This window comes from Bombus affinis, chromosome 9 (genome assembly GCF_024516045.1).
Source record: "Bombus affinis isolate iyBomAffi1 chromosome 9, iyBomAffi1.2, whole genome shotgun sequence".
Classification (NCBI taxonomy): Eukaryota; Metazoa; Arthropoda; class Insecta; order Hymenoptera; family Apidae; genus Bombus; species Bombus affinis.
Window position 1 is genome coordinate 8680603 of NC_066352.1, and position 23827 is coordinate 8704429.

Consider the following 23827-nt stretch of genomic DNA (forward strand, 5'->3'; position numbering starts at 1 on the left):
TAAAGACGATTAAATAAATTAGTAATAGTTACTGTTAGATTGAAATACCTCGAAACAAGGTTTCGCGCGCGTTTGTGCAATATTCTTTAAGTATATTTAGTGGCGAACTTTTGAATTCTTGCAAATATTTTCCAATATTTATAACACGCGATTATAGTGTATTAGTAGAATGTATATTTCGTATTCTAATAACGAAAATTCACAGTATATATTCTAATTGCGTACAGTATAACTCTTGCAAACGATTGCATTGCATTCACGGTAAGCATTTGTTCGCTATCGAGAAATATCTCACAATTTTCAAATAAATAATATTTTTCAAACTTGTTCCAATTTCTTAATAATAATTTTTAAGTGTAAAAGAATAGCAGTATTTTCTAAATAAACGTTCGATAGGAAAAAGAAGGAAATTGTCGAAACGACGTTTCGCTTCTTTTCCACCCCACCCTACCCCCCGCCCTTAAATAGTTTTATTTTCAGAGAATATTTGTGACCGCGCGCAATGCGGTTGTAGAGTCAGTGTTTGCTACGCAATAGTTTCTTTTCAATATTTTAAAATCACGGTATTTTTGATCAAATTAGATCGAATAATCACACGCGAAAGTAATAAAATTTTATCAATTAAATTTGTACGCGATATTAGAGTCCTTGTTCGTCGATCATAATTTAAGCGGTCGTGGTAACGTAGTCTTTTATTTTTTTTTTTTTTTTTATATTTATTGTTTCGAATATTCGTTTTCGGTATTAGAGTCAGTGCCTCCCTCAAGAGGATAAAGCCTCTCCTGGAACTCAAGAATGTAAGTAGTTTTATATATTGTATTTTAATTTGTTCTATTTATTATATTTTGTTTGAAATATTGTTAATTATAAAATAAAAATTATTGATAATTTAGAAAGCTGTAAATGTTCTCTTTAATTGAAATAAAGTCTTAAAGTCTTAACGTTAAAGTGCAATAAAACTTTCCGATACGTATCAAAAATCACTGAATTGCTAAAGTTCCATGTTTTTTATTGTGCATTAACGATATTAATGATATTTTATGTTTTGTTATAGACATATCACAGCTTCAACTTCCTTGTCTTCTTTGGGAATGCACCAATGGTCGCTCAAAAACAAAAAATGTAAGTAACTTTACATATCGTACTTCAATTATGTCTATTCTGTATATTTTTCTTTAACGACTAACAATTAATAGACACAATCCGATTGAAAATTTGTGAGTTTAGCATTTTCTGAGGTTATTCTTTCATTGAAATAAAATAAGAGTTAAAGTCTTAATACCGAATTATGAAACAAATGACTAACATATTTAAAAAATCATTAGATTCTTGATTTTTATATTTTAGACTTTCATATTAGAGTTTTAGTTTTTATACTTATCAAAGTTTATTAGAATTTCAATCTTTATTACTACTAATGTTACTAAAGTTAATAAACCTTCATTTTTCATTATCTTCAATTTTTTAAATAATCAGCAATCACTCATCGTGTTTTGTTCTGTAACAGATTGTTCGCAACCTCCATTTCCAACACTGGACCTTACACGATTCCTGCCTGATGTTAGTCTCCCTGATTATCCGCAGCATCCATGGTACGTCTTCTGTTTCTCCGCTTCGAACGGTGAGTCGCATGCATTTTTGTTCCTCCGGTCACTCAATCATGTCGTAGGATGAAAGGTCCGAATCGGCACGGGTGACCGGTTGTACTACGTAGAAATTTTTGCGAGCATAGTGACCGCGGGTATTTTTTATACCCGTGAGTAGTAACACTCTTTTTTCAAATTTATTAGTTTAGGATAGGTCTTCTTGCACAGCGCGATTATAATAATTAGTTTTTTAATAATTAGGTTAAACATATACACTCGAGAATATATTCGTGTTATTTATAAATGTGCATGTTAATATTTTGTATGAATATTTGCAAATGGCAAATATCTACACGAATATACCTGTATGACATACATATACTTGATCTTAAGTAATGAATTAATCGTGACAATATTAAGTCACATTCGTTTATTTTATTTCGGTTAGAATTTAAAATATGAGTCAAAATTCATTTTTTTCCGTACAAAAATGTGCAAAATTTTACGTGCAAGAAGACACTTCGCGACAGGCAGATTTTTTAATCAAAGCAATAATTTTGAACACTGCTTCTGCACTTTCGAGTATATGCTTTGATAAAGAGATCGCCTGAGATTATTTCTTTCTTAGCAATATATTTAGAGTCAATTGTTCCATTTGATTGAATCTTAATCTTTTTTCTATTAACGCTACCTTTTTTGCAATATTAAAATGTTGTTCTAATTTATTAAATTAATAAAATAGAGTTACTTAGTTACTATTAAATTAATAAAGTAAATTTAATCAGATGCAAAGTAGTAAAATATAAACTCAAAGAACGTTAGTCTGTTAAATAAAAATTACACCAACTAATCATCTTTTTAGATCAGGATTTTCAGGTTTAACCCTTTCCGTGCCCATTGTCAGGATCTCATTCACGTGCCCAGGTGCTACTTGAATGGGAGAAAGACATTGGGCACGATGGTCTAGAATTAAGTAATGTAATAATTTCTCAGCGACTGACGATGTGTTTGTGTATCGTGCACGACGTATTTTCCACATTATGTGTGTGTGTTGTTAGGCCGTGGAATTGCGTCGCTTTTTCTCATTCGTTAAAACGTTCAAATATTAAAAATGTCGAGACATATATCGATTCAATTTACGTCTCGATACAATCACAATTTGTGATAATATGATCCAAGCGATTAAGTGTAACCACGCTTTTAATATTGCCGTAAATTACAATTATAATTCCAAGTTTACTTATTTATTTTAACGATATCATTTCCTCAGACGTGTTTTATCACGTTTTACGCAATGGTCACTAGCCTTCGTCAGTCGATTTCAGGAAAAAGGTACGTACCTTAGAGTGTGCATGTTGTATTAAGCTCGGGTGTCGGAGGCGTCCCGGGACGTCCTCTCTAGTGTAGGACCTTTGCGCCCGGGTGTTATGTGTGAGAACCGTGGAGTGAGTGTGTTGGTGTGCCTGTTTTGCCATTTTTTAAATATAGCGCTAGGTAGGATAGGTAGTATACTTTCTGGTATGTCTGTTAATTATAAGTAGGTAGGGCCGGGCAGGTTGGCACAGTCTCTGGTCGGGTAGGCGCGTTTTCGTGTGACCAACCTGTTTCTGGAAATCTAATTTGAAAAATCGACGGTGAAACTGGCACGAGTAGAGCATGCACTCGTCTCTGGTTTTGCCTTTCGATTTTTCGAATTTCGCGGTCGCGGTCGCGAATGGGCTCGAAACGAACGTTTATTGCTCGAGCACGCACATGCGAGTGAGCAACGATCACTGTTGTGATCGTTGGTCAGTCCATATGCACTTCCATCAGCTTCCGCGGTTTATATTTTTATTTTATAAGTTTTTTTTTTTTTGTTTGCGATTTAGAAGTCTCGAGCTTAGATTTAAGTTTCAGCGGGCATTGCGCCCGAAGAAAGAAGAGGCTATATGCTGAAGAGGCCCGGCAAACTGCCACTCAAGAGGGCAACTACTAATGGCTCCCCATCCTCTGGGTCATCCAGAGCATGGGAAGTCATTATTGTTACTACTTTGTCACTATGCTCGATTTTAGTATTAGTAGTAGTAGTAGTAGTAGTCTTTGTTTTTTTGGCCGATGTATATATCGGTCCATCGTCCCATTGGGCAAATCGCGATTTTTCTTATTAGTGTTGCGACAAGTTAATTACGGGTTGTATTAGAGTTACGAAATAATATTGCTATTTTTCATTAGTGTGGCGAGAGAATGATTACGGTTTGAATTAGAGTTGCGATAAAATGATAATCGCGTTTGTTTTAGAGTTGCGAATTACGATATCGCGATTGTCTTTTGCAATTTTTAGAATTTTTTCTGTTTTTCTGTTTAAGTAGCGATACTAGGATATTTAAAGTAGCTTTTTCAAATAGTAAATAGTAATTTTCATTAAATTCACTTTAATAATTAGCGTTGCGACATTGTTCCATCGCGAGTTCTACTTATTTTTCCTGTTAGCGTTGCGATAATGAATGATCGCGTTTTGTTAAGTAGAGTTGCGTTCACAAACTGCCCAAACCCTCCGACTGCATTTGTCGGACACTGCTCCTGGATCACACGTACAGCCTAAAGAGCTGTACAAGTGTGATCGTTCATCTGCAACCTCCTAAATGGTTGCACTGCGATCTCTCGCTATTAGTGTTGCGTATTGCTTAAATACGAGTGCGTAGATTTATACTTATTAGCGTTGCGTATCAGATATCGGGAATTTTCAGATTTTTCTTTTTTTTTTTTTTAATGGTAGATTAATTGATATTGCAGATATAACGAAGCACTCGTCGCGTTTGATTTTGAGAATTTTCTGCTTCATAAATATTAGTAGTAAATTAGTGTTGCGAAACAAGAATATTCAGTTCCACTCTCGGCGTGTTGATCGGGTTTATATAGAGTGGAAGACGATTGAATTTTAGTAGCCCTTTTGGCTACTGCTTTGTTTCTTTTTCAGCGCCCCTTATTAATGCGCCCCTTATTACTACGTTTATTACTGAAAATACTGCTATAAGACATATTCCTTTGTCAGCGTTAACGTTACCATGCCTGCTAAAATACAGAACTTTATTACGAATGTATAATATATATACATGTATGAAATTGTGAGCGATTTCATGCGCAACAAAGTATTATAATGAAATATCTTAATGTTGCTACGAAGGCTTGAAATATTTTTTAAAATTTAATTCATTGCAATTGGAATTAGTGCTGGTGATTGTTCGTTCTTAGAACCATAACTTTTAGAATTTTTTCGACCGCGATATTTTCACTTCAATCTTTTAACAGTAATGTAGAATTTTATAAATATTCGAATTTCATTTGCATGAAACAAAAGTTCATTCGATCGTTGTTCGTTTGTAACAAAAATTCTACACAAAATGATTTATGTGCGTATCTTTCGGTTCACTATGTTGCAAGTCACTACGTTGTTGAAGAAAATAACAGATACTGTTAAAAGTTAAAAAACAAAGCAAGTGATTTTATAATAATCGGGGTTTCTCTCATCTTAGTTATTCCAAATGAATTTTTCAATTTTTAATTCAATTTAAATTCAATTACTTAAAATACTTGTTTTCAAAGTAACCCTAGTTTCGATTAAAAAGATACAAATGATTCTGTATATTTGCTAAAATTTAATTAATAGTAATTTGATTTATAATTGACCATTATTAGTAGTTCATTTTTCATGTATAAAATGTTCTCGTTTTAAACATGCCTGTTTCTCTCATATACCAAATCCAGTAAATGAGTTTATTTCAGAATTATCAATTTACAGAAAATACATTTCAATTACATATATGAACATTTCACAGCATATTAAATATCCATGCTAGATACCCAAATGATTTTTTTATTGTCTGATTGTTCAGGCTTCTTCCTGTTTTCCCATTTTTAAAAGAAGCATATTGTGGACACGTTGGAGTATATAACTTTTTCGATATCTTCATAAGTTTAGTACAACGAGTCGTATGTCCCTTTTGCGAGACTCCAATGTATATGCAGTGTCAATAGTTTCAGATTCCTTCATCCGTTCCAAGTTAGACAAATGTATCTTTGATACCGAATGTTGCCAGTACGGATGCAAATTATTGTACGATGTTTGTACTGATCGATGTAATTGTTTTCGCAGATTAATCAGTTGATTAATTTTTAGAAAACGACTACATTGATAAGTACAAACATTGCACAATAAGTCGATACCAAGCTCAGAATCACGCTAATACAGTCCACTTTGGATTACGAAAAGCCACGAAGAGAATTTTGGATAATCTAAACTGGACTGTAACGTAGAACGCCGTTGGACACCGTGGGACGCCGTTGGACACCGTGGGACGCCGTTGGACACCGTGGGACGCCGTTGGACACCGTGGGACGCCGTTGGACACCGTGGGACGCCGTTGGACACCATGGGACGCCGTTGGATACCGTGGGACGCCGTTGGACACCGTGGGACGCCGTTGGAAATCGTGGAACACCGTTGGTCCAGTGTAGATCACCAAAAGACGCGAAAAGAATTTTGGATGATCTACATTGGACTGCAACGTGGGACAGCATTGGTCCAGTGTGGATCTCCAAATGCCGCGAAAAGAATTTTGGATGATTTACACTGGACTGCAACGTGGGACACCATTGGTCCAGTGTGGATCTCCAAATGCCGCGAAAAGAATTTTGGATGATCTACACTGGACTGCAACGTGGGACAGCATTGGTTCAGTGTGGATCTCCAAATGCCGCGAAAAGAATTTTGGATGATTTACACTGGACTGCAACGTGGGACACCATTGGTCCAGTGTGGATCTCCAAATGCCGCGAAAAGAATTTTGGATGATCTACACTGGACTGCAACGTGGGACACCATTGGTCCAGTGTGGATCTCCAAATGCCGCGAAAAGAATTTTGGATGATTTACACTGGACTGCAACGTGGGACACCATTGGTTCAGTGTGGATCTCCAAATGCCGCGAAAAGAATTTTGGATGATCTATACTGGACTGCAATGCGGGCGACCGCTGGTCCAGTATGGATCTCCAAAAGCCGCGAAAAGAATTTTGGATGATCTACACTGGACTGCAACGTGGGACAGCATTGGTTCAGTGTGGATATCCAAATGCCGCGAAAAGAATTTTGGATGATCTACACTGGACTGCAACGTGGGACAGCATTGGTCCAGTTTGGATCTCCAAAAGCCTCGAACAGAATTTTGGATGATCCAGACTGGGCTGCACCGTTGGACATCGTTGGACACCGTGGGACAACGTTGGACAACGTGGGACAACGTGGGACAACGTGGGACAACGTGGGACAACGTGGGACAACGTGGGACAACGTGGGACAACGTGGGACAACGTGGGACAACGTGGGACAACGTGGGACAACGTGGGACAACGTGGGACAACGTGGGACAACGTGGGACAACGTGGGACAACGTGGGACAACGTGGGACAACGTGGGACAACGTGGGACAACGTGGGACAACGTGGGACAACGTGGGACATCGTGGGACATCGTTGGACACCGTGGGACAACGTTGGACAACGTGGGACAACGTGGGACAACGTGGGACAACGTGGGACAACGTGGGACAACGTGGGACAACGTGGGACAACGTGGGACAACGTGGGACAACGTGGGACAACGTGGGACAACGTGGGACAACGTGGGACAACGTGGGACAACGGGGGACAACGGGGGACAACGTGGGACAACGTGGGACAACGTGGGACAACGTGGGACAACGTGGGACAACGTGGGACAACGTGGGACAACGTGGGACAACGGGGGACAACGGGGGACAACGTGGGACAACGTGGGACAACGTGGGACAACGTGGGACAACGTGGGACAACGTGGGACAACGTGGAATGCGTGCGTTTTAGGCTTAATTAATCTTAAGATAGATACCTATGTTTAGTGCATTGTGAGCTCATTCTGTACAACGATACTTATCCATCTTGGAACGAAAAATTGTACCCGCGATTTGTCGGTTCGCGATCGCTCAGTTGTTTGAAACTGTCGCCTGACGTACTCGCTCGTGCGTATTCCGGGTACGTGCGGGTCAACGTGCACTGGACAACTCTTTGGATTCGTAAAGCGGCCCAAGCACACCTCAGTCTTGGTGACTGCTCAACGACTGCTCGACGTTCGCACCGAATCGCGGGAGTTGTCGTCGCGCCGCTGATGCTTGCGAATCTGTTGGGGATTCAGTCGTGGATCTGCACTCCTGTCCGATTGGTACTACGGTACTCGGGCAGGGACCTGTAATTTCACGTCCTCCGTAATCCTGTTCGGGCCCGCGAGGGTGGGCCCCACTGTTCAGTCGAAGATCATGCCTTCGTAATCCTGTTCAGCGGCCCCTCCACTGGGGTGGGCCCCACTGTTCAGTTGAGGCCTCTGCCTTCGTAATCCTGTTCAGCGGCCCCTCTCCGGGTTCCACATGTTCAGTTGGAGTGTGTTAAGTTGCCGGCCTATGTGCTTGATCCACGGCTGGATCACCAGCGGATCACTGGCATCATCGGTCGGCGCCATCGACCGCGACTCGTATAAGTTTCGAACGGCGAAACAGGAATCGAGTTATGGTCAATACTTGGGCTTTCCGCTAATCCTTCGGGTTATCCGGTGCACCGGGGTACGTCGCGTAAGTTTGTTAGTTCGTTCGTTAGCTTCATTTTCTTTCATTCGTTCCAAGTTAGATAAATGTATCTTTGATACCGAATGCTGCCAATAGGGATGCCGATTATTGTACAATATTTGTACGGATCTATGTAATCGTTGTGTGGGAGATAGATGTCGCGTTATGTATGTTTCGTTCTACGTTTGTAAAGATTCATGTAAGTGCTGCGTTAGAGATATGTGTTTCGCAGTTAGGCTACGAAACAACTATTTCTATACGCAGGCCCATGGTCAAGTAGAGTCGGAACTCGACATTCTGCCAATAGGTTGAATGTCGAGATCAATGTGTAATGTTAAATAAGCCATGGGCGGGTCTCTTGCGTAGTCACCTCCTCGTGGTGAGACCTGGTAATTGGCATCGTTTACCAAAGATTAATCATCTGATTATTTTTTGGAAAACGATGCCAAGCTAAGAACTACGCAGCAGTCCGGTTTGTATCTCCAAATGCCGCGAACAGAATTTTGGATGATCCAGACTGGGCTGCACCGTAGGTCACCGTTGGACACCGTTGGACACCGTTGGACACCGTTGGACAACGTTGGACGACGTTGGACAACGTTGGACACCGTGGGACAACGTGGAATGCGTGCGTTTTAGGCTTAATTAATCTTAAGATAGATACCTATGTTTAGTGCATTGTGAGCTCATTCTGTACAACGATACTTATCCATCTTGGAACGAAAAATTGTACCCGCGATTTGTCGGTTCGCGATCGCTCAGTTGTTTGAAACTGTCGCTTGACGTACTCGCTCGTGCGTATTCCGGGTACGTGCGGGTCAACGTGCACTGGACAACTCTTTGGATTCGTAAAGCGGCCCAAGCACACCTCAGTCTTGGTGACTGCTCAACGACTGCTCGACGTTCGCACCGAATCGCGGGAGTTGTCGTCGCGCCGCTGATGCTTGCGAATCTGTTGGGGATTCAGTCGTGGATCTGCACTCCTGTCCGATTGGTACTACGGTACTCGGGCAGGGACCTGTAATTTCACGTCCTCCGTAATCCTGTTCGGGCCCGCGAGGGTTGGCCCCACTGTTCAGTCGAAGATCATGCCTTCGTAATCCTGTTCAGCGGCCCCTCCACTGGGGTGGGCCCCACTGTTCAGTTGAGGCCTCTGCCTTCGTAATCCTGTTCAGCGGCCCCTCTCCGGGTTCCACATGTTCAGTTGGAGTGTGTTAAGTTGCCGGCCTATGTGCTTGATCCACGGCTGGATCACCAGCGGATCACTGGCATCATCGGTCGGCGCCATCGACCGCGACTCGTATAAGTTTCGAACGGCGAAACAGGAATCGAGTTATGGTCAATACTTGGGCTTTCCGCTAATCCTTCGGGTTATCCGGTGCACCGGGGTACGTCGCGTAAGTTTGTTAGTTCGTTCGTTAGCTTCATTTTCTTTCATTCGTTCCAAGTTAGATAAATGTATCTTTGATACCGAATGCTGCCAATAGGGATGCCGATTATTGTACAATATTTGTACGGATCTATGTAATCGTTGTGTGGGAGATAGATGTCGCGTTATGTATGTTTCGTTCTACGTTTGTAAAGATTCATGTAAGTGCTGCGTTAGAGATATGTGTTTCGCAGTTAGGCTACGAAACAACTATTTCTATACGCAGGCCCATGGTCAAGTAGAGTCGGAACTCGACATTCTGCCAATAGGTTGAATGTCGAGATCAATGTGTAATGTTAAATAAGCCATGGGCGGGTCTCTTGCGTAGTCACCTCCTCGTGGTGAGACCTGGTAATTGGCATCGTTTACCAAAGATTAATCATCTGATTATTTTTTGGAAAACGATGCCAAGCTAAGAACTACGCAGCAGTCCGGTTTGTATCTCCAAATGCCGCGAACAGAATTTTGGATGATCCAGACTGGGCTGCACCGTAGGTCACCGTTGGACACCGTTGGACACCGCTGGACACCGTTGGACACCGTTGGACACCGTTGGACACCGTTGGACACCGTTGGACACCGTTGGACACCGTTGGACACCGTTGGACACCGTTGGACACCGTTGGACACCGTTGGACACCGTTGGACACCGTTGGACAACGTTGGACGACGTTGGACAACGTTGTACACCGTGGGACAACGTGGAATGCGTGCGTTTTAGGCTTAATTAATCTTAAGATAGATACCTATGTTTAGTGCATTGTGAGCTCATTCTGTACAACGATACTTATCCATCTTGGAACGAAAAATTGTACCCGCGATTTGTCGGTTCGCGATCGCTCAGTTGTTTGAAACTGTCGCTTGACGTACTCGCTCGTGCGTATTCCGGGTACGTGCGGGTCAACGTGCACTGGACAACTCTTTGGATTCGTAAAGCGGCCCAAGCACACCTCAGTCTTGGTGACTGCTCAACGACTGCTCGACGTTCGCACCGAATCGCGGGAGTTGTCGTCGCGCCGCTGATGCTTGCGAATCTGTTGGGGATTCAGTCGTGGATCTGCACTCCTGTCCGATTGGTACTACGGTACTCGGGCAGGGACCTGTAATTTCACGTCCTCCGTAATCCTGTTCGGGCCCGCGAGGGTGGGCCCCACTGTTCAGTCGAAGATCATGCCTTCGTAATCCTGTTCAGCGGCCCCTCCACTGGGGTGGGCCCCACTGTTCAGTTGAGGCCTCTGCCTTCGTAATCCTGTTCAGCGGCCCCTCTCCGGGTTCCACATGTTCAGTTGGAGTGTGTTAAGTTGCCGGCCTATGTGCTGGATCCACGGCTGGATCACCAGCGGATCACTGGCATCATCGGTCGGCGCCATCGACCGCGACTCGTATAAGTTTCGAACGGCGAAACAGGAATCGAGTTATGGTCAATACTTGGGCTTTCCGCTAATCCTTCGGGTTATCCGGTGCACCGGGGTACGTCGCGTAAGTTTGTTAGTTCGTTCGTTAGCTTCATTTTCTTTCATTCGTTCCAAGTTAGATAAATGTATCTTTGATACCGAATGCTGCCAATAGGGATGCCGATTATTGTACAATATTTGTACGGATCTATGTAATCGTTGTGTGGGAGATAGATGTCGCGTTATGTATGTTTCGTTCTACGTTTGTAAAGATTCATGTAAGTGCTGCGTTAGAGATATGTGTTTCGCAGTTAGGCTACGAAACAACTATTTCTATACGCAGGCCCATGGTCAAGTAGAGTCGGAACTCGACATTCTGCCAATAGGTTGAATGTCGAGATCAATGTGTAATGTTAAATAAGCCATGGGCGGGTCTCTTGCGTAGTCACCTCCTCGTGGTGAGACCTGGTAATTGGCATCGTTTACCAAAGATTAATCATCTGATTATTTTTTGGAAAAGGATGCCAAGCTAAGAACTACGCAGCAGTCCGGTTTGTATCTCCAAATGCCGCGAACAGAATTTTGGATGATCCAGACTGGGCTGCACCGTAGGTCACCGTTGGACACCGTTGGACACCGTTGGACACCGTTGGACAACGTTGGACGACGTTGGACAACGTTGGACACCGTGGGACAACGTGGAATGCGTGCGTTTTAGGCTTAATTAATCTTAAGATAGATACCTATGTTTAGTGCATTGTGAGCTCATTCTGTACAACGATACTTATCCATCTTGGAACGAAAAATTGTACCCGCGATTTGTCGGTTCGCGATCGCTCAGTTGTTTGAAACTGTCGCTTGACGTACTCGCTCGTGCGTATTCCGGGTACGTGCGGGTCAACGTGCACTGGACAACTCTTTGGATTCGTAAAGCGGCCCAAGCACACCTCAGTCTTGGTGACTGCTCAACGACTGCTCGACGTTCGCACCGAATCGCGGGAGTTGTCGTCGCGCCGCTGATGCTTGCGAATCTGTTGGGGATTCAGTCGTGGATCTGCACTCCTGTCCGATTGGTACTACGGTACTCGGGCAGGGACCTGTAATTTCACGTCCTCCGTAATCCTGTTCGGGCCCGCGAGGGTGGGCCCCACTGTTCAGTCGAAGATCATGCCTTCGTAATCCTGTTCAGCGGCCCCTCCACTGGGGTGGGCCCCACTGTTCAGTTGAGGCCTCTGCCTTCGTAATCCTGTTCAGCGGCCCCTCTCCGGGTTCCACATGTTCAGTTGGAGTGTGTTAAGTTGCCGGCCTATGTGCTGGATCCACGGCTGGATCACCAGCGGATCACTGGCATCATCGGTCGGCGCCATCGACCGCGACTCGTATAAGTTTCGAACGGCGAAACAGGAATCGAGTTATGGTCAATACTTGGGCTTTCCGCTAATCCTTCGGGTTATCCGGTGCACCGGGGTACGTCGCGTAAGTTTGTTAGTTCGTTCGTTAGCTTCATTTTCTTTCATTCGTTCCAAGTTAGATAAATGTATCTTTGATACCGAATGCTGCCAATAGGGATGCCGATTATTGTACAATATTTGTACGGATCTATGTAATCGTTGTGTGGGAGATAGATGTCGCGTTATGTATGTTTCGTTCTACGTTTGTAAAGATTCATGTAAGTGCTGCGTTAGAGATATGTGTTTCGCAGTTAGGCTACGAAACAACTATTTCTATACGCAGGCCCATGGTCAAGTAGAGTCGGAACTCGACATTCTGCCAATAGGTTGAATGTCGAGATCAATGTGTAATGTTAAATAAGCCATGGGCGGGTCTCTTGCGTAGTCACCTCCTCGTGGTGAGACCTGGTAATTGGCATCGTTTACCAAAGATTAATCATCTGATTATTTTTTGGAAAAGGATGCCAAGCTAAGAACTACGCAGCAGTCCGGTTTGTATCTCCAAATGCCGCGAACAGAATTTTGGATGATCCAGACTGGGCTGCACCGTAGGTCACCGTTGGACACCGTTGGACACCGTTGGACACCGTTGGACAACGTTGGACGACGTTGGACAACGTTGGACACCGTGGGACAACGTGGAATGCGTGCGTTTTAGGCTTAATTAATCTTAAGATAGATACCTATGTTTAGTGCATTGTGAGCTCATTCTGTACAACGATACTTATCCATCTTGGAACGAAAAATTGTACCCGCGATTTGTCGGTTCGCGATCGCTCAGTTGTTTGAAACTGTCGCTTGACGTACTCGCTCGTGCGTATTCCGGGTACGTGCGGGTCAACGTGCACTGGACAACTCTTTGGATTCGTAAAGCGGCCCAAGCACACCTCAGTCTTGGTGACTGCTCAACGACTGCTCGACGTTCGCACCGAATCGCGGGAGTTGTCGTCGCGCCGCTGATGCTTGCGAATCTGTTGGGGATTCAGTCGTGGATCTGCACTCCTGTCCGATTGGTACTACGGTACTCGGGCAGGGACCTGTAATTTCACGTCCTCCGTAATCCTGTTCGGGCCCGCGAGGGTGGGCCCCACTGTTCAGTCGAAGATCATGCCTTCGTAATCCTGTTCAGCGGCCCCTCCACTGGGGTGGGCCCCACTGTTCAGTTGAGGCCTCTGCCTTCGTAATCCTGTTCAGCGGCCCCTCTCCGGGTTCCACATGTTCAGTTGGAGTGTGTTAAGTTGCCGGCCTATGTGCTGGATCCACGGCTGGATCACCAGCGGATCACTGGCATCATCGGTCGGCGCCATCGACCGCGACTCGTATAAGTTTCGAACGGCGAAACAGGAATCGAGTTATGGTCAATACTTGGGCTTTCCGCTAATCCTTCGGGTTATCCGGTGCACCGGGGTACGTCGCGTAAGTTTGTTAGTTCGTTCGTTAGCTTCATTTTCTTTCATTCGTTCCAAGTTAGATAAATGTATCTTTGATACCGAATGCTGCCAATAGGGATGCCGATTATTGTACAATATTTGTACGGATCTATGTAATCGTTGTGTGGGAGATAGATGTCGCGTTATGTATGTTTCGTTCTACGTTTGTAAAGATTCATGTAAGTGCTGCGTTAGAGATATGTGTTTCGCAGTTAGGCTACGAAACAACTATTTCTATACGCAGGCCCATGGTCAAGTAGAGTCGGAACTCGACATTCTGCCAATAGGTTGAATGTCGAGATCAATGTGTAATGTTAAATAAGCCATGGGCGGGTCTCTTGCGTAGTCACCTCCTCGTGGTGAGACCTGGTAATTGGCATCGTTTACCAAAGATTAATCATCTGATTATTTTTTGGAAAAGGATGCCAAGCTAAGAACTACGCAGCAGTCCGGTTTGTATCTCCAAATGCCGCGAACAGAATTTTGGATGATCCAGACTGGGCTGCACCGTAGGTCACCGTTGGACACCGTTGGACACCGTTGGACACCGTTGGACAACGTTGGACGACGTTGGACAACGTTGGACACCGTGGGACAACGTGGAATGCGTGCGTTTTAGGCTTAATTAATCTTAAGATAGATACCTATGTTTAGTGCATTGTGAGCTCATTCTGTACAACGATACTTATCCATCTTGGAACGAAAAATTGTACCCGCGATTTGTCGGTTCGCGATCGCTCAGTTGTTTGAAACTGTCGCTTGACGTACTCGCTCGTGCGTATTCCGGGTACGTGCGGGTCAACGTGCACTGGACAACTCTTTGGATTCGTAAAGCGGCCCAAGCACACCTCAGTCTTGGTGACTGCTCAACGACTGCTCGACGTTCGCACCGAATCGCGGGAGTTGTCGTCGCGCCGCTGATGCTTGCGAATCTGTTGGGGATTCAGTCGTGGATCTGCACTCCTGTCCGATTGGTACTACGGTACTCGGGCAGGGACCTGTAATTTCACGTCCTCCGTAATCCTGTTCGGGCCCGCGAGGGTGGGCCCCACTGTTCAGTCGAAGATCATGCCTTCGTAATCCTGTTCAGCGGCCCCTCCACTGGGGTGGGCCCCACTGTTCAGTTGAGGCCTCTGCCTTCGTAATCCTGTTCAGCGGCCCCTCTCCGGGTTCCACATGTTCAGTTGGAGTGTGTTAAGTTGCCGGCCTATGTGCTGGATCCACGGCTGGATCACCAGCGGATCACTGGCATCATCGGTCGGCGCCATCGACCGCGACTCGTATAAGTTTCGAACGGCGAAACAGGAATCGAGTTATGGTCAATACTTGGGCTTTCCGCTAATCCTTCGGGTTATCCGGTGCACCGGGGTACGTCGCGTAAGTTTGTTAGTTCGTTCGTTAGCTTCATTTTCTTTCATTCGTTCCAAGTTAGATAAATGTATCTTTGATACCGAATGCTGCCAATAGGGATGCCGATTATTGTACAATATTTGTACGGATCTATGTAATCGTTGTGTGGGAGATAGATGTCGCGTTATGTATGTTTCGTTCTACGTTTGTAAAGATTCATGTAAGTGCTGCGTTAGAGATATGTGTTTCGCAGTTAGGCTACGAAACAACTATTTCTATACGCAGGCCCATGGTCAAGTAGAGTCGGAACTCGACATTCTGCCAATAGGTTGAATGTCGAGATCAATGTGTAATGTTAAATAAGCCATGGGCGGGTCTCTTGCGTAGTCACCTCCTCGTGGTGAGACCTGGTAATTGGCATCGTTTACCAAAGATTAATCATCTGATTATTTTTTGGAAAACGATGCCAAGCTAAGAACTACGCAGCAGTCCGGTTTGTATCTCCAAATGCCGCGAACAGAATTTTGGATGATCCAGACTGGGCTGCACCGTAGGTCACCGTTGGACACCGTTGGACACCGTTGGACACCGTTGGACAACGTTGGACGACGTTGGACAACGTTGGACACCGTGGGACAACGTGGAATGCGTGCGTTTTAGGCTTAATTAATCTTAAGATAGATACCTATGTTTAGTGCATTGTGAGCTCATTCTGTACAACGATACTTATCCATCTTGGAACGAAAAATTGTACCCGCGATTTGTCGGTTCGCGATCGCTCAGTTGTTTGAAACTGTCGCTTGACGTACTCGCTCGTGCGTATTCCGGGTACGTGCGGGTCAACGTGCACTGGACAACTCTTTGGATTCGTAAAGCGGCCCAAGCACACCTCAGTCTTGGTGACTGCTCAACGACTGCTCGACGTTCGCACCGAATCGCGGGAGTTGTCGTCGCGCCGCTGATGCTTGCGAATCTGTTGGGGATTCAGTCGTGGATCTGCACTCCTGTCCGATTGGTACTACGGTACTCGGGCAGGGACCTGTAATTTCACGTCCTCCGTAATCCTGTTCGGGCCCGCGAGGGTGGGCCCCACTGTTCAGTCGAAGATCATGCCTTCGTAATCCTGTTCAGCGGCCCCTCCACTGGGGTGGGCCCCACTGTTCAGTTGAGGCCTCTGCCTTCGTAATCCTGTTCAGCGGCCCCTCTCCGGGTTCCACATGTTCAGTTGGAGTGTGTTAAGTTGCCGGCCTATGTGCTGGATCCACGGCTGGATCACCAGCGGATCACTGGCATCATCGGTCGGCGCCATCGACCGCGACTCGTATAAGTTTCGAACGGCGAAACAGGAATCGAGTTATGGTCAATACTTGGGCTTTCCGCTAATCCTTCGGGTTATCCGGTGCACCGGGGTACGTCGCGTAAGTTTGTTAGTTCGTTCGTTAGCTTCATTTTCTTTCATTCGTTCCAAGTTAGATAAATGTATCTTTGATACCGAATGCTGCCAATAGGGATGCCGATTATTGTACAATATTTGTACGGATCTATGTAATCGTTGTGTGGGAGATAGATGTCGCGTTATGTATGTTTCGTTCTACGTTTGTAAAGATTCATGTAAGTGCTGCGTTAGAGATATGTGTTTCGCAGTTAGGCTACGAAACAACTATTTCTATACGCAGGCCCATGGTCAAGTAGAGTCGGAACTCGACATTCTGCCAATAGGTTGAATGTCGAGATCAATGTGTAATGTTAAATAAGCCATGGGCGGGTCTCTTGCGTAGTCACCTCCTCGTGGTGAGACCTGGTAATTGGCATCGTTTACCAAAGATTAATCATCTGATTATTTTTTGGAAAAGGATGCCAAGCTAAGAACTACGCAGCAGTCCGGTTTGTATCTCCAAATGCCGCGAACAGAATTTTGGATGATCCAGACTGGGCTGCACCGTAGGTCACCGTTGGACACCGTTGGACACCGTTGGACACCGTTGGACAACGTTGGACGACGTTGGACAACGTTGGACACCGTGGGACAACGTGGAATGCGTGCGTTTTAGGCTTAATTAATCTTAAGATAGATACCTATGTTTAGTGCATTGTGAGCTCATTCTGTACAACGATACTTATCCATCTTGGAACGAAAAATTGTACCCGCGATTTGTCGGTTCGCGATCGCTCAGTTGTTTGAAACTGTCGCCTGACGTACTCGCTCGTGCGTATTCCGGGTATGTGCGGGTCAACGTGCACTGGACAACTCTTTGGATTCGTAAGGCGGCCCAAGCACACCTCAGTCTTGGTGACTGCTCAACGACTGCTCGACGTTCGCACCGAATCGCGGGAGTTGTCGTCGCGCCGCTGATGCTTGCGAATCTGTTGGGGATTCAGTCGTGGATCTGCACTCCTGTCCGATTGGTACTTCGGTACTCGGGCAGGGACCTGTAATTTCACGTCCTCCGTAATCCTGTTCGGGCCCGCGAGGGTGGGCCCCACTGTTCAGTCGAAGATCATGCCTTCGTAATCCTGTTCAGCGGCCCCTCCACTGGGGTGGGCCCCACTGTTCAGTTGAGGCCTCTGCCTTCGTAATCCTGTTCAGCGGCCCCTCTCCGGGTTCCACATGTTCAGTTGGAGTGTGTTAAGTTGCCGGCCTATGTGCTGGATCCACGGCTGGATCACCAGCGGATCACTGGCATCATCGGTCGGCGCCATCGACCGCGACTCGTATAAGTTTCGAACGGCGAAACAGGAATCGAGTTATGGTCAATACTTGGGCTTTCCGCTAATCCTTCGGGTTATCCGGTGCACCGGGGTACGTCGCGTAAGTTTGTTAGTTCGTTCGTTAGCTTCATTTTCTTTCATTCGTTCCAAGTTAGATAAATGTATCTTTGATACCGAATGCTGCCAATAGGGATGCCGATTATTGTACAATATTTGTACGGATCTATGTAATCGTTGTGTGGGAGATAGATGTCGCGTTATGTATGTTTCGTTCTACGTTTGTAAAGATTCATGTAAGTGCTGCGTTAGAGATATGTGTTTCGCAGTTAGGCTACGAAACAACTATTTCTATACGCAGGCCCATGGTCAAGTAGAGTCGGAACTCGACATTCTGCCAATAGGTTGAATGTCGAGATCAATGTGTAATGTTAAATAAGCCATGGGCGGGTCTCTTGCGTAGTCACCTCCTCGTGGTGAGACCTGGTAATTGGCATCGTTTACCAAAGATTAATCATCTGATTATTTTTTGGAAAAGGATGCCAAGCTAAGAACTACGCAGCAGTCCGGTTTGTATCTCCAAATGCCGCGAACAGAATTTTGGATGATCCAGACTGGGCTGCACCGTAGGTCACCGTTGGACACCGTTGGACACCGTTGGACACCGTTGGACAACGTTGGACGACGTTGGACAACGTTGGACACCGTGGGACAACGTGGAATGCGTGCGTTTTAGGCTTAATTAATCTTAAGATAGATACCTATGTTTAGTGCATTGTGAGCTCATTCTGTACAACGATACTTATCCATCTTGGAACGAAAAATTGTACCCGCGATTTGTCGGTTCGCGATCGCTCAGTTGTTTGAAACTGTCGCTTGACGTACTCGCTCGTGCGTATTCCGGGTACGTGCGGGTCAACGTGCACTGGACAACTCTTTGGATTCGTAAAGCGGCCCAAGCACACCTCAGTCTTGGTGACTGCTCAACGACTGCTCGACGTTCGCACCGAATCGCGGGAGTTGTCGTCGCGCCGCTGATGCTTGCGAATCTGTTGGCGATTCAGTCGTGGATCTGCACTCCTGTCCGATTGGTACTACGGTACTCGGGCAGGGACCTGTAATTTCACGTCCTCCGTAATCCTGTTCGGGCCCGCGAGGGTGGGCCCCACTGTTCAGTCGAAGATCATGCCTTCGTAATCCTGTTCAGCGGCCCCTCCACTGGGGTGGGCCCCACTGTTCAGTTGAGGCCTCTGCCTTCGTAATCCTGTTCAGCGGCCCCTCTCCGGGTTCCACATGTTCAGTTGGAGTGTGTTAAGTTGCCGGCCTATGTGCTGGATCCACGGCTGGATCACCAGCGGATCACTGGCATCATCGGTCGGCGCCATCGACCGCGACTCGTATAAGTTTCGAACGGCGAAACAGGAATCGAGTTATGGTCAATACTTGGGCTTTCCGCTAATCCTTCGGGTTATCCGGTGCACCGGGGTACGTCGCGTAAGTTTGTTAGTTCGTTCGTTAGCTTCATTTTCTTTCATTCGTTCCAAGTTAGATAAATGTATCTTTGATACCGAATGCTGCCAATAGGGATGCCGATTATTGTACAATATTTGTACGGATCTATGTAATCGTTGTGTGGGAGATAGATGTCGCGTTATGTATGTTTCGTTCTACGTTTGTAAAGATTCATGTAAGTGCTGCGTTAGAGATATGTGTTTCGCAGTTAGGCTACGAAACAACTATTTCTATACGCAGGCCCATGGTCAAGTAGAGTCGGAACTCGACATTCTGCCAATAGGTTGAATGTCGAGATCAATGTGTAATGTTAAATAAGCCATGGGCGGGTCTCTTGCGTAGTCACCTCCTCGTGGTGAGACCTGGTAATTGGCATCGTTTACCAAAGATTAATCATCTGATTATTTTTTGGAAAAGGATGCCAAGCTAAGAACTACGCAGCAGTCCGGTTTGTATCTCCAAATGCCGCGAACAGAATTTTGGATGATCCAGACTGGGCTGCACCGTAGGTCACCGTTGGACACCGTTGGACACCGTTGGACACCGTTGGACAACGTTGGACGACGTTGGACAACGTTGGACACCGTGGGACAACGTGGAATGCGTGCGTTTTAGGCTTAATTAATCTTAAGATAGATACCTATGTTTAGTGCATTGTGAGCTCATTCTGTACAACGATACTTATCCATCTTGGAACGAAAAATTGTACCCGCGATTTGTCGGTTCGCGATCGCTCAGTTGTTTGAAACTGTCGCCTGACGTACTCGCTCGTGCGTATTCCGGGTATGTGCGGGTCAACGTGCACTGGACAACTCTTTGGATTCGTAAGGCGGCCCAAGCACACCTCAGTCTTGGTGACTGCTCAACGACTGCTCGACGTTCGCACCGAATCGCGGGAGTTGTCGTCGCGCCGCTGATGCTTGCGAATCTGTTGGGGATTCAGTCGTGGATCTGCACTCCTGTCCGATTGGTACTTCGGTACTCGGGCAGGGACCTGTAATTTCACGTCCTCCGTAATCCTGTTCGGGCCCGCGAGGGTGGGCCCCACTGTTCAGTCGAAGATCATGCCTTCGTAATCCTGTTCAGCGGCCCCTCCACTGGGGTGGGCCCCACTGTTCAGTTGAGGCCTCTGCCTTCGTAATCCTGTTCAGCGGCCCCGCTCCGGGTTCCACATGTTCAGTTGGAGTGTGTTAAGTTGCCGGCCTATGTGCTGGATCCACGGCTGGATCACCAGCGGATCACTGGCATCATCGGTCGGCGCCATCGACCGCGACTCGTATAAGTTTCGAACGGCGAAACAGGAATCGAGTTATGGTCAATACTTGGGCTTTCCGCTAATCCTTCGGGTTATCCGGTGCACCGGGGTACGTCGCGTAAGTTTGTTAGTTCGTTCGTTAGCTTCATTTTCTTTCATTCGTTCCAAGTTAGATAAATGTATCTTTGATACCGAATGCTGCCAATAGGGATGCCGATTATTGTACAATATTTGTACGGATCTATGTAATCGTTGTGTGGGAGATAGATGTCGCGTTATGTATGTTTCGTTCTACGTTTGTAAAGATTCATGTAAGTGCTGCGTTAGAGATATGTGTTTCGCAGTTAGGCTACGAAACAACTATTTCTATACGCAGGCCCATGGTCAAGTAGAGTCGGAACTCGACATTCTGCCAATAGGTTGAATGTCGAGATCAATGTGTAATGTTAAATAAGCCATGGGCGGGTCTCTTGCGTAGTCACCTCCTCGTGGTGAGACCTGGTAATTGGCATCGTTTACCAAAGATTAATCATCTGATTATTTTTTGGAAAACGATGCCAAGCTAAGAACTACGCAGCAGTCCGGTTTGTATCTCCAAATGCCGCGAACAGAATTTTGGATGATCCAGACTGGGCTGCACCGTAGGTCACCGTTGGACACCGTTGGACACCGTTGGACACCGTTGGACACCGTTGGACACCGTTGGACACCGTTGGACACCGTTGGACACCGTTGGACACCGTTGGACACCGTTGGACACCGTTGGACACCGTTGGACACCGTTGGACACCGTTGGACACCGTTGGACACCGTTGGACACCGTTGGACACCGTTGGACACCGTTGGACAACGTTGGACGACGTTGGACACCGTGGGACAACGTGGAATGCGTGCGTTTTAGGCTTAATTAATCTTAAGATAGATACCTATGTTTAGTGCATTGTGAGCTCATTCTGTACAACGATACTTATCCATCTTGGAACGAAAAATTGTACCCGCGATTTGTCGGTTCGCGATCGCTCAGTTGTTTGAAACTGTCGCTTGACGTACTCGCTCGTGCGTATTCCGGGTACGTGCGGGTCAACGTGCACTGGACAACTCTTTGGATTCGTAAAGCGGCCCAAGCACACCTCAGTCTTGGTGACTGCTCAACGACTGCTCGACGTTCGCACCGAATCGCGGGAGTTGTCGTCGCGCCGCTGATGCTTGCGAATCTGTTGGCGATTCAGTCGTGGATCTGCACTCCTGTCCGATTGGTACTACGGTACTCGGGCAGGGACCTGTAATTTCACGTCCTCCGTAATCCTGTTCGGGCCCGCGAGGGTGGGCCCCACTGTTCAGTCGAAGATCATGCCTTCGTAATCCTGTTCAGCGGCCCCTCCACTGGGGTGGGCCCCACTGTTCAGTTGAGGCCTCTGCCTTCGTAATCCTGTTCAGCGGCCCCTCTCCGGGTTCCACATGTTCAGTTGGAGTGTGTTAAGTTGCCGGCCTATGTGCTGGATCCACGGCTGGATCACCAGCGGATCACTGGCATCATCGGTCGGCGCCATCGACCGCGACTCGTATAAGTTTCGAACGGCGAAACAGGAATCGAGTTATGGTCAATACTTGGGCTTTCCGCTAATCCTTCGGGTTATCCGGTGCACCGGGGTACGTCGCGTAAGTTTGTTAGTTCGTTCGTTAGCTTCATTTTCTTTCATTCGTTCCAAGTTAGATAAATGTATCTTTGATACCGAATGCTGCCAATAGGGATGCCGATTATTGTACAATATTTGTACGGATCTATGTAATCGTTGTGTGGGAGATAGATGTCGCGTTATGTATGTTTCGTTCTACGTTTGTAAAGATTCATGTAAGTGCTGCGTTAGAGATATGTGTTTCGCAGTTAGGCTACGAAACAACTATTTCTATACGCAGGCCCATGGTCAAGTAGAGTCGGAACTCGACATTCTGCCAATAGGTTGAATGTCGAGATCAATGTGTAATGTTAAATAAGCCATGGGCGGGTCTCTTGCGTAGTCACCTCCTCGTGGTGAGACCTGGTAATTGGCATCGTTTACCAAAGATTAATCATCTGATTATTTTTTGGAAAACGATACCAAGCTAAGAACTACGCACCAGTCCAGTTTGGATCTCCAAAAGCCGCCAAAAGAATTTTGAATGATCTAGACTGGACTGCAACATGGGAGACCGAATGTCTTAATACCGAATTATGAAACAAATGACTAACATATTTAAAAAATCACTAGATTCTTAATTTTTACATTTTTAACTTTCATATTAGAGTTTTGGTTTTCATACTTATCAAAGTTTATTAGAATTTCAACCTTTATTACTACTAATGTTACTAAAGTTAATAAACCTTCATTTTTCATTATCTCCAACTTTTTAAATAATCAGCAATCACTCATCGTGTTTTGCTCTGTAACAGATTGTTCGCAACCTCCATTTCCAACACTGGACCTTACACGGTTCCTGCCTGATGTTAGTCTCCCTGATGATATTCGCTGGGATAGCGCAGCATCCATGGTACGTCCTCTGTTTCTCCTCTTCGAACGGTGAGTCGCATGCATTTTTGTTCCTCCGGTCACTCAATCATGTCATAGGATGAAAAATCCGAACCGGCACGAGTGTCCGGTTGTATTACGTAGAATTCTTTGCGAGCATAGTGACCGCGGGTATTTTTTATACCCGTGAGTAGTAACACTCTTTTTTCAAATTTATTAGTTTAGGATAGGTCTTCTTGCACAGCGCGATTATAATAATTAGTTTTTTTAATAATTAGGTTAAACATATACACTTGAAAATATATTCGTGTTATTTATAAATGTGCATGTTAATATTTTGTATGAATATTTGCAAATGGCAAATATCTACACGAATATGTTCCTGGATCCCACTGTTCCTGGATCACACGATACAGCTATAAGAGCTGTGCAACTGCAATCGTTTATCGGCAACCTCCTAAATGGTTGCACTGTGATCTCTCGCTATTAGTGTTGCGTATTGTTTAAATACGTTTAAATATGTACGCTTAAGGCTCAAAAGAATGAGAGGAGTAAAGGAATTTTTAGATTTCAAGT

General features: G+C 45.6%; 2 long non-coding RNA genes across 2 annotated transcripts; one reads left to right on the forward strand and one right to left on the reverse strand.

Annotated features, from left to right (window-relative positions):
* Positions 1-677: 677 nt before the first annotated feature.
* On the reverse strand, positions 678-23809 carry LOC126920448 (uncharacterized). The gene is made up of 2 exons (XR_007711962.1): positions 23072-23809; positions 678-1403 (listed from the first exon to the last, which is right to left on the reverse strand). It is a non-coding gene; the product is annotated as an uncharacterized LOC126920448 (long non-coding RNA).
* Positions 706-2407, forward strand: LOC126920449 (uncharacterized). Its single transcript, XR_007711963.1, has 2 exons — positions 706-797; positions 1508-2407. It is a non-coding gene; the product is annotated as an uncharacterized LOC126920449 (long non-coding RNA).
* Positions 23810-23827: the final 18 nt, after the last annotated feature.